This window comes from Gossypium arboreum, chromosome 7 (assembly GCF_025698485.1).
Source record: "Gossypium arboreum isolate Shixiya-1 chromosome 7, ASM2569848v2, whole genome shotgun sequence".
Taxonomy (NCBI): Eukaryota; Viridiplantae; Streptophyta; class Magnoliopsida; order Malvales; family Malvaceae; genus Gossypium; species Gossypium arboreum.
In genome coordinates, this window is record NC_069076.1 from 97,997,403 (window position 1) to 98,008,973 (window position 11,571).

Below are 11,571 nucleotides of genomic sequence, written 5' to 3' on the forward strand. Positions count from 1 at the left end.
TACGGATTATTTTGAGATCGACAATTATTACCCATGTAATATAACTGCTCGTTCTCTATATTGTGGCCATAGGGTGGGTATTCTGGATTGCTCGATCCACCTCCACTTGCTTCACACTGCGTTACTGGGTAAAATTGTGAAGAATTAAAAAAACCATCAATTTTTTTATTTAAGAGTTCTACCTTATTAGAGAGCATGGTGACCAAATCGACGTTATAAATGCCGGCTACTTTTGTTGGCTTTGTCCTCATGACTTGCCACTGATAATTATTTAGTGACATCTCTTCTATAAATTCATAAGCATCTTCAGGTGTCTTATTATTGATAGTCCCACCAGCGGCTATGTCAACCATTTGTCGAGTCGAAGGATTTAGGCTATTGTGAAACGTTTGAACCTGTAGCCAGAGTGGTAACCATGGTGAAGGCATCTTCTTAAGAGGTCCTTGTATCTCTCCCATGTATCGTAGAGTGTTTCTAAATCCATCTGCACAAAAGAAGAGATATCATTACGTAATTTAGCTGTTTTAGCTGCGCGGAAAATATTTTAATAAAAAATTTTCAGTCATTTGTTCCCAAGTAGTGATTGACCCTCATGGTAACAAATTCAACCACTGTTTAGCTTTGTTTCTCAATGAAAAACGGAATAACCAAAGGCGAATGGCGTCATCAGAAATGCCATTAATTTTAAATGTATCACATAGTTCCAAAAGTTTGCCAAGTGAGCGTTGGGATCTTCGTCCTGCAAACCATCAAACTGAACAAATTGCTGTATCATTTGAATTGTGTTAGGTTTTAGTTCAAAAGTATTTGCAGTTACAGTAGGTCTAACTATGCTCGATTCAATTCCTGTTAAAGAAGGTTTAGCATAATCATACATAGTGCGTGAAGCAGGATTCTGATTAGCAGCAATTAGCAGTATCGTTCTCTTGCTCTTCCTCTGTGTATCGTAAGCTTCGCTTTATTTCTCTTCGGTTTCTGCGAACTGTGCAATCGATCTCACTATCAAACAGTAATGGTCCTGACGGGTTTCTTCTAGTTATACACTATAAAAACTGCCAGGAACGAATAAAAGAAAAATTAGAAAAGAAAATAAAAATTTAAATTGCAAATAAAGTAGAATGGCTAAAGTAATAAAAATCGAATGTTCCTAATATCCTAGTTCCCCGGTAACGGCGCCAAAAACTTGATACGTGATATTCGCGACAGGTTTTAAAATTTATAATTAATAGTTCTTGAAACAAACTATTATCATGATGAAGGCAAATGTATCTATCGAACAGTAGTATAGCTTTAGCAAGACCGGATTGTCGAACCCAAAGGAACCAAGAGTATTAGTAATTACTTTCTTCTTATTATCTAGCCTAAAAATTAAGGGATTTGTTTATCTAAACTAATTAACTAAACTAAGAGTGCACAGAGAGAAATTTGGGAAAAGCTTTTGGGAAAATTCGATTAATAAAGACAATACCCAAGGAAAAATCCACCTAGACTTCACTTGTTATTTGACTCTGAATCAGACGATTTATTCATTTGACTTGACCCGTAGAAATCCCTAAGTTATATTATTATTTCTCTTGAGACTAATAACGTCTAACCCTAGGTTGATTAATTGAAATCTCTTTCTAATTAACGCCCTAGTGTTGCATTGACTCGATCCATCTATAGATCCCTTTATTAGGTTTCACCCTAATCCGGCAAAACCTTATCACCCTATCTCTAGGCGTGCAATCAACTCCGCTTAATTATGACAAATTTACTCTTAGACAGGGTCTATTCCTCCTCTGAATAAGAGCATTAACTTGAATCAATATCCTAGAATATTAAAATAAGAATTAAGAACACATAATTAAGAACAAGTCAAATATTTATCATACAATTCAAATAATAATAACAAGATCTGTCTTAGGTTTCATCCCCTTAGGTATTTAGGGGGTTTAGTTCATACTTATGAAAGAAAACATCTCACAAGAATAAAAATAACAAAACATAAAGAAAACCCAAAACCTCTGAATGGAAATTGAAGGGAGATCTTCAGTTTTGACGATGAATCAGGCTTCTAAGATGGATCAATCGGCTTCCCTTGAGTAATTCCTTGCTTCGTACTCTGCGTCTGTTCTAAGTGCCTCATCAGGTGTTTAAATAGGCTTTATAATGCCTAAGAACCCTCACAAATGTCCTTTTTCCGAAAAGAACTATACTTGGGCTCGGCAGGGACATGCCCGTGTGCGATATCTTTAGGCTGTGGTCAAGGCTGTTAAATAGGTACGGGCGTGTGGTCTACCCATGTAAGTCGTGCTTCGATTCTGCCAAATTGACACGACCGTGTGGTCCACCTATGTGAGGAAGTCTAGGCCGTGTTGTTTTCCCATGTTGGCCCGTTTTCTCCGTTTTCAGCTCGTTTCTCGCTCTTTGTACTCTCCTATGCTCACCTAAGTATAAAACATGAAACTAAAGGATTAGGAGCATCAAATTCACCAAATCTAAGAAGAAACCATCCATAAATGTGCTAAGCATGAGATAAAAATATGTATAAATTATAGTTTATCAAGTACTTAGCAAAAAACTTCATATTTTTATTTCGTTTTAGCAAAACTACTTCATTTGCACCCTCAATGGCTTTATACTTTTAGATATTTAGACTACTGGTCCAAAAATTCCACGAATTTAGTTGTACTTAAGTTGCATCTTTCTATTTTGATCAATTTATTTCATATATATATTTCTCAATAGATTTATTCAGGATCTTCCTTTTATTTCATTATTTAAATAGTAATATTGCATACAAAATCATTGTCGACCATTTTTATTATTCAATTCCACATTTTCTCAAATTGACATAACTTATCAAGATCTCTTATTTTTACTGTTTTAATTTTTAGTTTCAGGTACCTGAATCTCTTCTGGAATTTTACTTATTAGTTATGTCTTGAGTCTCTTCTGGAGCACCCACCTCCACTATATAACCATCTAGAAGAATTTTCATCTTTGGAACCGATCAATCTATTATTTTTTCTAACTGATTGTCCTATTGAGACTTTGATTCAAATTAAAATATTAGATGGTATATAACAATTGGTTATTCTCATTAAGTTTGTAAATACATCTAACAATTAACGTGTAATGAGTTATCCTTGTCGAATTTTTGCTTCAAATTACTCTCCCTAACTCATTACAAGTTATTATTTTTCTTCCCTTAATGTCAGGAAAACTATCGAACCAAAATTGTACTCACAAATCATGTCATAATTGAATCTCCAATACATTCAAAATATCTAATAATATAAAAAAAAAACTTGTAATTAATATATATTCCCAACTTTCCTTGAGGATTCACTCATCTTTGTGTGTTGTGGTGGAGCAATTGGAACATATACTATAACACCCTAAGCCCGGCCTAGACATTATGGTCTAATCCAGTGATGTCACAAGGTAAGGTTTTTGAAAACGGAGTCGTTTTGTCAAATCATTCCAGTTTCAAACACATTTTCATTTATATCCATTTTCGAAAGCGTTTGTTTTATTTATTTATTTGCCCAAATGTAAGTACAACGGAAGTCACAAACGTTTAATTTGGTAATCTCGTTCGTATTTTCAGAAAACCGTTGTTTTAGTAAAAACCATCGCAAATAAATAGTCAAGTCAAAACCAAATCCCAAAATAAAATCAAACAGTCCTGAGAGTCCATAAATTACAAAAGTCCAGAAATAACCCTTAAAATAAATATAAAATCACAATCATTAACCGTTTATAAGCTCGTGGTCACTAAGAGGCTCTGTCGCACCGATTTGCCTAAGTCTGTGAATTACCTGAACAGAACAAACAACCAGATGTGAGTTTTCGTAAACTCAGTGTGTAACTCAACAGAAATAGACATATAATTATACATAAATCAATATAAACAGTCAAATACAAATTTAGACTCATATCCATTTCAGATACGGATAACAGATACAGATATGCAGATCAGATAAATAGAATCTTACCCCCATCCTCTACACACCAACTCCGACCATCCTAAACACCATGCAGGGTTAAAAATGCCCGCCCAACCCTACGCACCGTATCGTGTCATTATGACATATATCAAATAAAGTGCAGCCAAGCTGCTAGAATATAGGCAATGAATGCCATACAGAACAATTCCTCCATATATATAGATCCCACCCAAAATAGATACAGAATACAGATATAGATATAACATGCTTATCATATTTGTGTACAGATATCAGATATACATATAGCAGAATAATCAGACATGCATAATAATGTCCTACTCAGAGCATACTATCATAATAAAAGATCACATAATCTAAGGTTTAGTTAGCCCTTACCGACCCTACGGTAGACCCACAGTCGATCAGTACAACCCGTGCAACCGTAGAAAAAATTTTAAAAAAATGGGCCCACATGCTAGTATTGGCCCACACGCCCAACTTGGCCTAGCTCGCGTGGCCCACACGGCCACACTCACACCACACACGACTTTTTCTTGCGCATGGCCATACCTTCGTCGAGTACATGGTCGTGTCTCGCACACGACCAACCATACGACCAGATACATGCCCGTCTGGCATCGACAGTGGGGTTTTTCGGCTTTTGTCAAAGCTCATTTTACTGAGTTTCGGGTACACACCTGTTACGATTTTGATGCAAAATCCACTTTCGAGACCACCAGAACCGAAAATTGTCCAACAAATCACTAAATTAGATGCCTAATTCGATACTAAAACAAAAACCAAGGCTCTATTCATTCCAACAAACAACCAAATCCTTACGTTCCAACGAACAACAATGATTCCACACAACTAAACAACAAGGTATACAATATCAACACAACTGCAATACCCACAATTGTACGGAACTACTAAAGTACTTACCAATACGCAATTCGAGTAGTAAAACACAAAACCCAATGCAAAGATCGACAACAGTCTGAACGGAAACGAAAAGGTAACAAAAAGAGGATAGAAATCGAGAGTTCCATCAACAGGGAAGCAACTGGCGTTAAAAATCTTTTTGAGAGGGAAAGAGAACATGAATTTTTGAAAGAACAAAAACAAAATAAAAAAGAATAACAAAAGAAACTGATAACCACCAATATCCCAACTCCCCACTATTTCCTCAATCTCAACCACTTCAGAATTTTAATTCCACCAAGATTCTATCACAAAATCGAGCAAAAATAATATCTATGCTCGCGTAGGGATTAGAACACAAAACCTCCAACACACCAACACCTTTACCACTCGAACCAGCAGGCTCATTCTGATATAAATTAGCAGATAATTCTATAAAATCCCACTCAACAAGGATAAGGCTAGAATTAGAAAATTAACAAAATTTAGCAAATGAGAGACTTGAACCTAAGACCTCAAACACACAGTCAAAACACTTAACCACTGAAACAGATACGTAATTGTGTCAGATATTTACAGAAACAAAAACAAATTTATCAGGGCGTTACATATGCACATAAAAGTTCAAAGATGAGAAACTCTTGATTAAAAACCAATTGAAATGAGGAGTATTTATAACTTATTGGCTTGATGCGTACAACACGTAAATCAACATAATCTTATGCTAAAATAGAAAGTTTTGTTCTTGTATGTAATGATTTAGCTATTAGTTGGAGGCATTTGAAAAACAGTTCAGCTAAATCATTTTGTGTATGAACATGAGCTACAGGATGTTCAACTTTTATCCTAATTGACATGCAGTAATCATTGAAAACTTGGATGTAAACTCACCAGCATTAGCAAGATGAATTGTTTTAGTTGCATATTCTAAAATTAATCATTTAAACAAGCAATCTTGCAAATGACGGGTTGCGAGTTGATAACGCATGTGATTATTTTGTATATGAATCTACCAAAATCATATAATATCAAAACCATCCACATGGTGGATGAATGAGCCCATATTCATTTCAGAAATGTAAGACATTAAATCTCAACTTCAACTAGTGAGTTTCTAAGAATCAATTTTTATTGAAAACAAGCAACAAATGAGAATTCTTTAAATTAAAGAACCTTGTGGTTCTTTAATGAATGTCCATATGAATTCTTAATCAATTTTTACATAATATATGATCCAGGATGGTCTAACTGGTCACACCAAGTAGTAAATGCATTTATATCAGTAAACTTCTGGTTTACTTTAACATGTGTTTCAATTGTACTAAATTGTAACAAATTAATAATTTTACTATCATTCATTTTACTTTGTATCCACATATAAGTGCTAGTATGACATTTACTACTGAAAATGTCTAAATCAATGTGAATATTATAATATCACTAAGTCAACAAAATAAATATAATTTCCAAACAATTATATACAATATTCACTTCATAGAATATGCCAAAATCTTCAAGTATCTAAAAAAGTTTTTGCAACTTCAGGTGCATCTAACCATAACGAGCTTCAGATAGAATTATCATATTTTATTGCTCATAAATAGATCTTTCACACTCATATATTTTGCTTCCAACCCCTTAGTGGGGATGATAACAAAAGAAGATCAGAAAGATTATAAAATAAATATAAATTAACAACCAAATCCTCTATTTTTCATCCTTTCAAAATAGGTATTTATAGCAATAGTGATTCATATGAAATATAATATTTTCCTCATTCACAATCTCAATATAAGATCCATTATAAATACCTTTTAAAACCATTAACCATCACAAGATATTAATATATTAGCTCCTCTAAAGCTTTGACTAATTTTGTACTATCAAATATTGAACTAATATTTGTTAGTTTTAGTACCAAATAAGATAAATACTTTCTATCTATAATGATAGAATTTATTACTACATTCTCATATCCTTTCTCAAAGAATATTAATAGAAGTAAAATATTTTGGCATACGCCATATATGTAGCCAATAATATTTCATATCATATTGATAATATAAGTTATCTTTACCCTTTGAAGAGTTATCTTGAGAACTCTCATTGTTCTCTTATTTATGACTATGTTCCTACTCTTAGTAGTCTATGATTATATCTTTTATTTTCTTTATGTTTGCATTATCTTTAAAGAATGTAATAAATCTAGTAGGATAGACTTCTAAACGCCTCTATTGATTCTTTATTTCATAATCACCATCGCAAAACATGCATAAATTTCAAATCAAAATCTGCCTATTCATGTTGTCATGATTAGTCTTCAATCATATCCTCAATTACAACAACATTCATGATCTCTATATTTTCATTTTTCATAATTGTTATGTGTCAAAACCATTTTTTTTTAAGATCAACTTTTTATTTTTATAAAAAACGAAAATGGAGTCGCCACCAATCCTTTTTATATGAGGTGTGATCGGATCACCTGGAAACTTGATCTTTTTAATAAAAGGTTTAATTTATTAAATTAATATTTTTCGGTCTACAAAAATCCAGAAATGGGTTCAGGAGTCGGTTACGTACGAGGAAAGATTAACACCCTCGTAACACCCAAAATTGGTACCTATTTGATTAATTAATGTTTTAATGTCGAAAGTTGAGAACTCGAAAAGAATTTAAAATATGATCCCTCTTTGTATTATGTTATTTTTAATTAAAATTACTCGAATAAATCAAAATATGTATAAAATGCCTTCTTATCTCAAAGTAATAAAATGTCATATCCCGTAAGTTAGGACACGACACCTCGAATCCTTGAGAATAAGCTTGCCTTTTATATTTTTTTACTTAAATCTCATGTATTTTAATTTTAAAAGGATATTCGGTCCTCAAGGTTCAACGAGAAAATCGAAACCCTGTAAGTTTGGGTATGACTTCTCAAATCCCCAAATATGGAACATTGACTTAATTTTAAAAATTTCTTTTTTGAATAATAAAAAATGTAATATTTAAAACGATGTGTATTTATAATGATAAAATGACATAAAATAAACGAAAAATACATGATTCAAAAGACACGATTTGAAAATGCCAAAAATAATAAAAGGAATAATAAAATAACAAGAAATAAAAAGGATAATAATGACAAATATAACAATATGTGCAAATATGAACAATATGAATTTTAAAATAAAGTAAGACAATAATAATAATTATAATAATAATAATAATAATAATAATAATATACGAATGAAAAATGTAGTAATCTTAAGAATAGAATAATACCAACAAGAAGTATTTAAATAACAAAAATATAAACATTTCAATTTTTAATATGTATTTAAAGAATATAAGATAATAAATAAATAAACATGACCTATAAAATATATCAAGGGTTTAAATTAAACAAATGAGGATTAAATCGAATAAAAACGAAATTAAAAGAAAAAATTAGGATAAAATAAATAAATAAAGACTAAAATATAAGGTGCGAAAACCAGCGATGACCAAATGAGAAAATAACCCAATCCTCTGGGCACGCATCCCTTCTCCAGAAGATCAGCGAGCCAGGGACTAAATTGAAACGCATGAAAAATTCGGTGGCCAACTCTATAAAATAAAATAAAAAGTAAAAAAAAAAGGGACTAAACTGAAGCGCGCCACAAAAGCGAAAGACTATTCGCGCAAATATACCATTCGTAAAAACGCACGGATCTTCTGACCGGATCCGGTCGGTGGCGGGTCAAGGGTAAAACAACGTCGTGTTGGGGCTATTGAAGCCAACCCTAAAACGGCATCATTTTAGGGGTCTATTTAAGAAAAAAATTCAAAAATATTTTATTCTCCTTTAAAAATAAACAAAAAAAAAACTCTCCCTCACTCTCTCAAAGTCTCCCCCAGACCGAACATAATTCTGGTGAACCTACACCGACCGACCACTGGTCACTGGCGACGACGTCGCTATCCACGGTGGCCAAAAAACACCAAAAAAACTCCTTTTTGTATTTTTTTTACGTAGAACTCCTTTTTGGGGTTGAAATTACCAAAAAAAGCCAAAATCAAAAGGAACAAAGAAAAACCCGTCGACTCCCACCGTCCTCAGCCACGGCCTTTGGCCGAATCCCGAGGGATTCAACGGCCTTGCGACCGACAATAATACTGATAGGTGAAAAGGGTAAAAAAAAGTGTTCCTCTTTTATTTTTTTTATTTTATTACTTGTTAATTTCGTATAGAAGAAAAAAAATAAATGAAAATACAACACCTTTTTTGAATCAATATCAAAATCTCTGCTTTTTGTATATATTTTCTCTATTTTTTTTCGTGAAAATTACAATCTAGTTTCTGGCTTTTATAGCTGAAATATATTATAGGATATTGGTTTTTGTTTTTTCTTCTTTTTTGCTTCTGTTGTTCTCTACTTTGTTCTCTTTCCCTTTTGTAGGTATCCATAGAGAGTCAACGAAAGGAAGGGAAGATATGCCCTTTGCTGTTTTGGTGCAAGGTTGCAGATGTGCGTCAAGCCTTAGGACAAGGCGCGGGCAGCGTGACAGAGGAGAAACGGCGTGGGGGCTCTAGGGTTCCTTGTTTTACTGAAAATGTTTAAATGTTTTGGGCTAATGGGCTGTTAGGGTTTTTTGGGTTCTTTTGGGTTTGTGATTTTGTAATCTGTGCCCGGGCTAAATTGGCCTATTACAGCTGCCCCTCTTTACTAATTTTCGTGTAACGAGAATGGAGTAAAGACTTTAAAAGAGCCAATTTTGCCTAGTCTTTTCGAATCTTGACTATTTTGGTGTTTCTCTTCTTCAAGTAGCCTCATTTCATCCACTACATCTTCAGGGGTATAGGAATTAGTGCTTTGACCTACTCTACTGTAACTTCAGGGAGATTAGACTTGTAGCTTTAATTTGCTCCAATGTAACTTCAAAGAGATGAGACTCGTATCTTCAATCTTTTTCATTGCAACTTCAGGAAGATAAGATTTGTGGTTGCAATCCGCTCCACTACAACTTCAAGGAGATAAGATTTATAATTTGTAGCTTTAATCTGTTCCACTGCAACTTCAGGGAAATAAGGTTCGCTATCTTCAATCTGCTCCACTGCAACTTCAGGGAGATAAGATTTACTATCTTCAATGTACTCCACTACAACTTCAGGGAGGTAAGACTTGTAAATTCAACCTGCTCCACTGCAACTTCAGGGAGATAAGGTTTATAACTTTACTATACTCTGCTGCAATTTCAGAGAGATAAGATTTGCTATCTTTAATCTAATCTAATGCAACTACAGGGAGATCAAATCTGTAACTTCAATCTGCTCCACTGCAACTTCAAGGTGATCAGATTTGTAATTTGTAGCCTTAATTTGTTTCACTGCAACTTCAGGGAAATAAGATTCACTATCTTCAGTCTGCTCTATTGCAACTTTAGGGAGATAAGACTTGTGGCTTTAATATGCTCCACTGCAACTTTAGGGAGATAATATTTGCTACGATGACTTTAATCCATCCCACTGTAACTTTAGAGGTATAGGATTTATGGTTTCGCTGATCTGTTACACTATTCTCTAGGGAACATGACCTGTAGAATCCATTTTTTGGGCCTATATTTATACCAACCGATTAGGATGTTATGATCAGAATGAATCAAATGCTCCAAATTAGATGTGTATGAATGATGTTTGCATGAATGCAGAATGTCATTTTTTTTCCGAGAATGATCCCCTTTTAATGCTTAGGCTGACACTGCTCATCATTCACCAAGGTTCTATCATTGACGTATTACCTTGCCTTCTTGTTTAGCTGGTATCTTTGATAGAGAACCCGAAGAAATAATCACAATTTAGATTATTCTTTCCCAAATATTTTCAACTCTTAAATTTGGTTAGTTCTGACTAGAGGTTCCGTTTCAGGTCCTTGTACTATTTAGAAGCTTTCAGAGCAATATACAGAACTCCTTTTACTTGAATATTATTAGTCCCTTAATCATTATTTCAATGTAAAAATGCTTGAAAAAGATTGTAACAATAGACAAGATCGAAATTTATTGGGAGCAAAGCTCGAAATAGATTAATCAACATAACAAATTTGCTTAAATATAAAATGAATAAGATGAAAATAGGTGTCCCAGATATCATAGTATGAGCTTCTTCACACAGACTTCTCGAGGACCATTGTGAACTGGATATGCATTTTAGGAGATCTAGAATACTTCGTTGATGCCCTAAGATGTAGCATCTCTCTTTCTTGTTAATTTTGATAGGACGAGACTTCTATATGGCCCACATTTCATCAAGATTTGAATTGCCCTTTTCTGGGTTTTCAATTCAAAACCCCTTTGGTCTCAATATGCCCTTTGTGCGTTTTCGCCTTGGCCTCTCCTTTTTTTCTTTTTAGGAGAAGTACTTCTCGACTGAATCTGAATTCATAGGATTAGGTAAGTTCCAGCCATCCATTTCAGTCAAAATCAATACTCCTCCAAAAAAGGCCTTCTTTACCACATATGGTCCTTTCCAGTTTGGCATCAATTTTCTTCTGAAGTCTTTTTGTTTGGGAATGACCTTTTTCAGTACCAGGTACCCCTCATGGAATTCTCTGGGATGAACTTTTCTACTGTAAGCTCGCATCATTCACTTTTGGTACATCTGGCCATGATAGATGGCTTTCAACCTTTTTTCTTCAATCAAGTTTAGCTGATCATATTGGGATTGGATCTATTC

General features: G+C 33.8%; 1 non-coding gene across 1 annotated transcript; it reads left to right on the forward strand.

Annotated features, from left to right (window-relative positions):
* Positions 1-410: 410 nt before the first annotated feature.
* On the forward strand, positions 411-514 carry LOC128296107 (small nucleolar RNA R71). Its single transcript, XR_008286655.1, has one exon. It is a non-coding gene; the product is annotated as a small nucleolar RNA R71 (small nucleolar RNA).
* Positions 515-11,571: the final 11,057 nt, after the last annotated feature.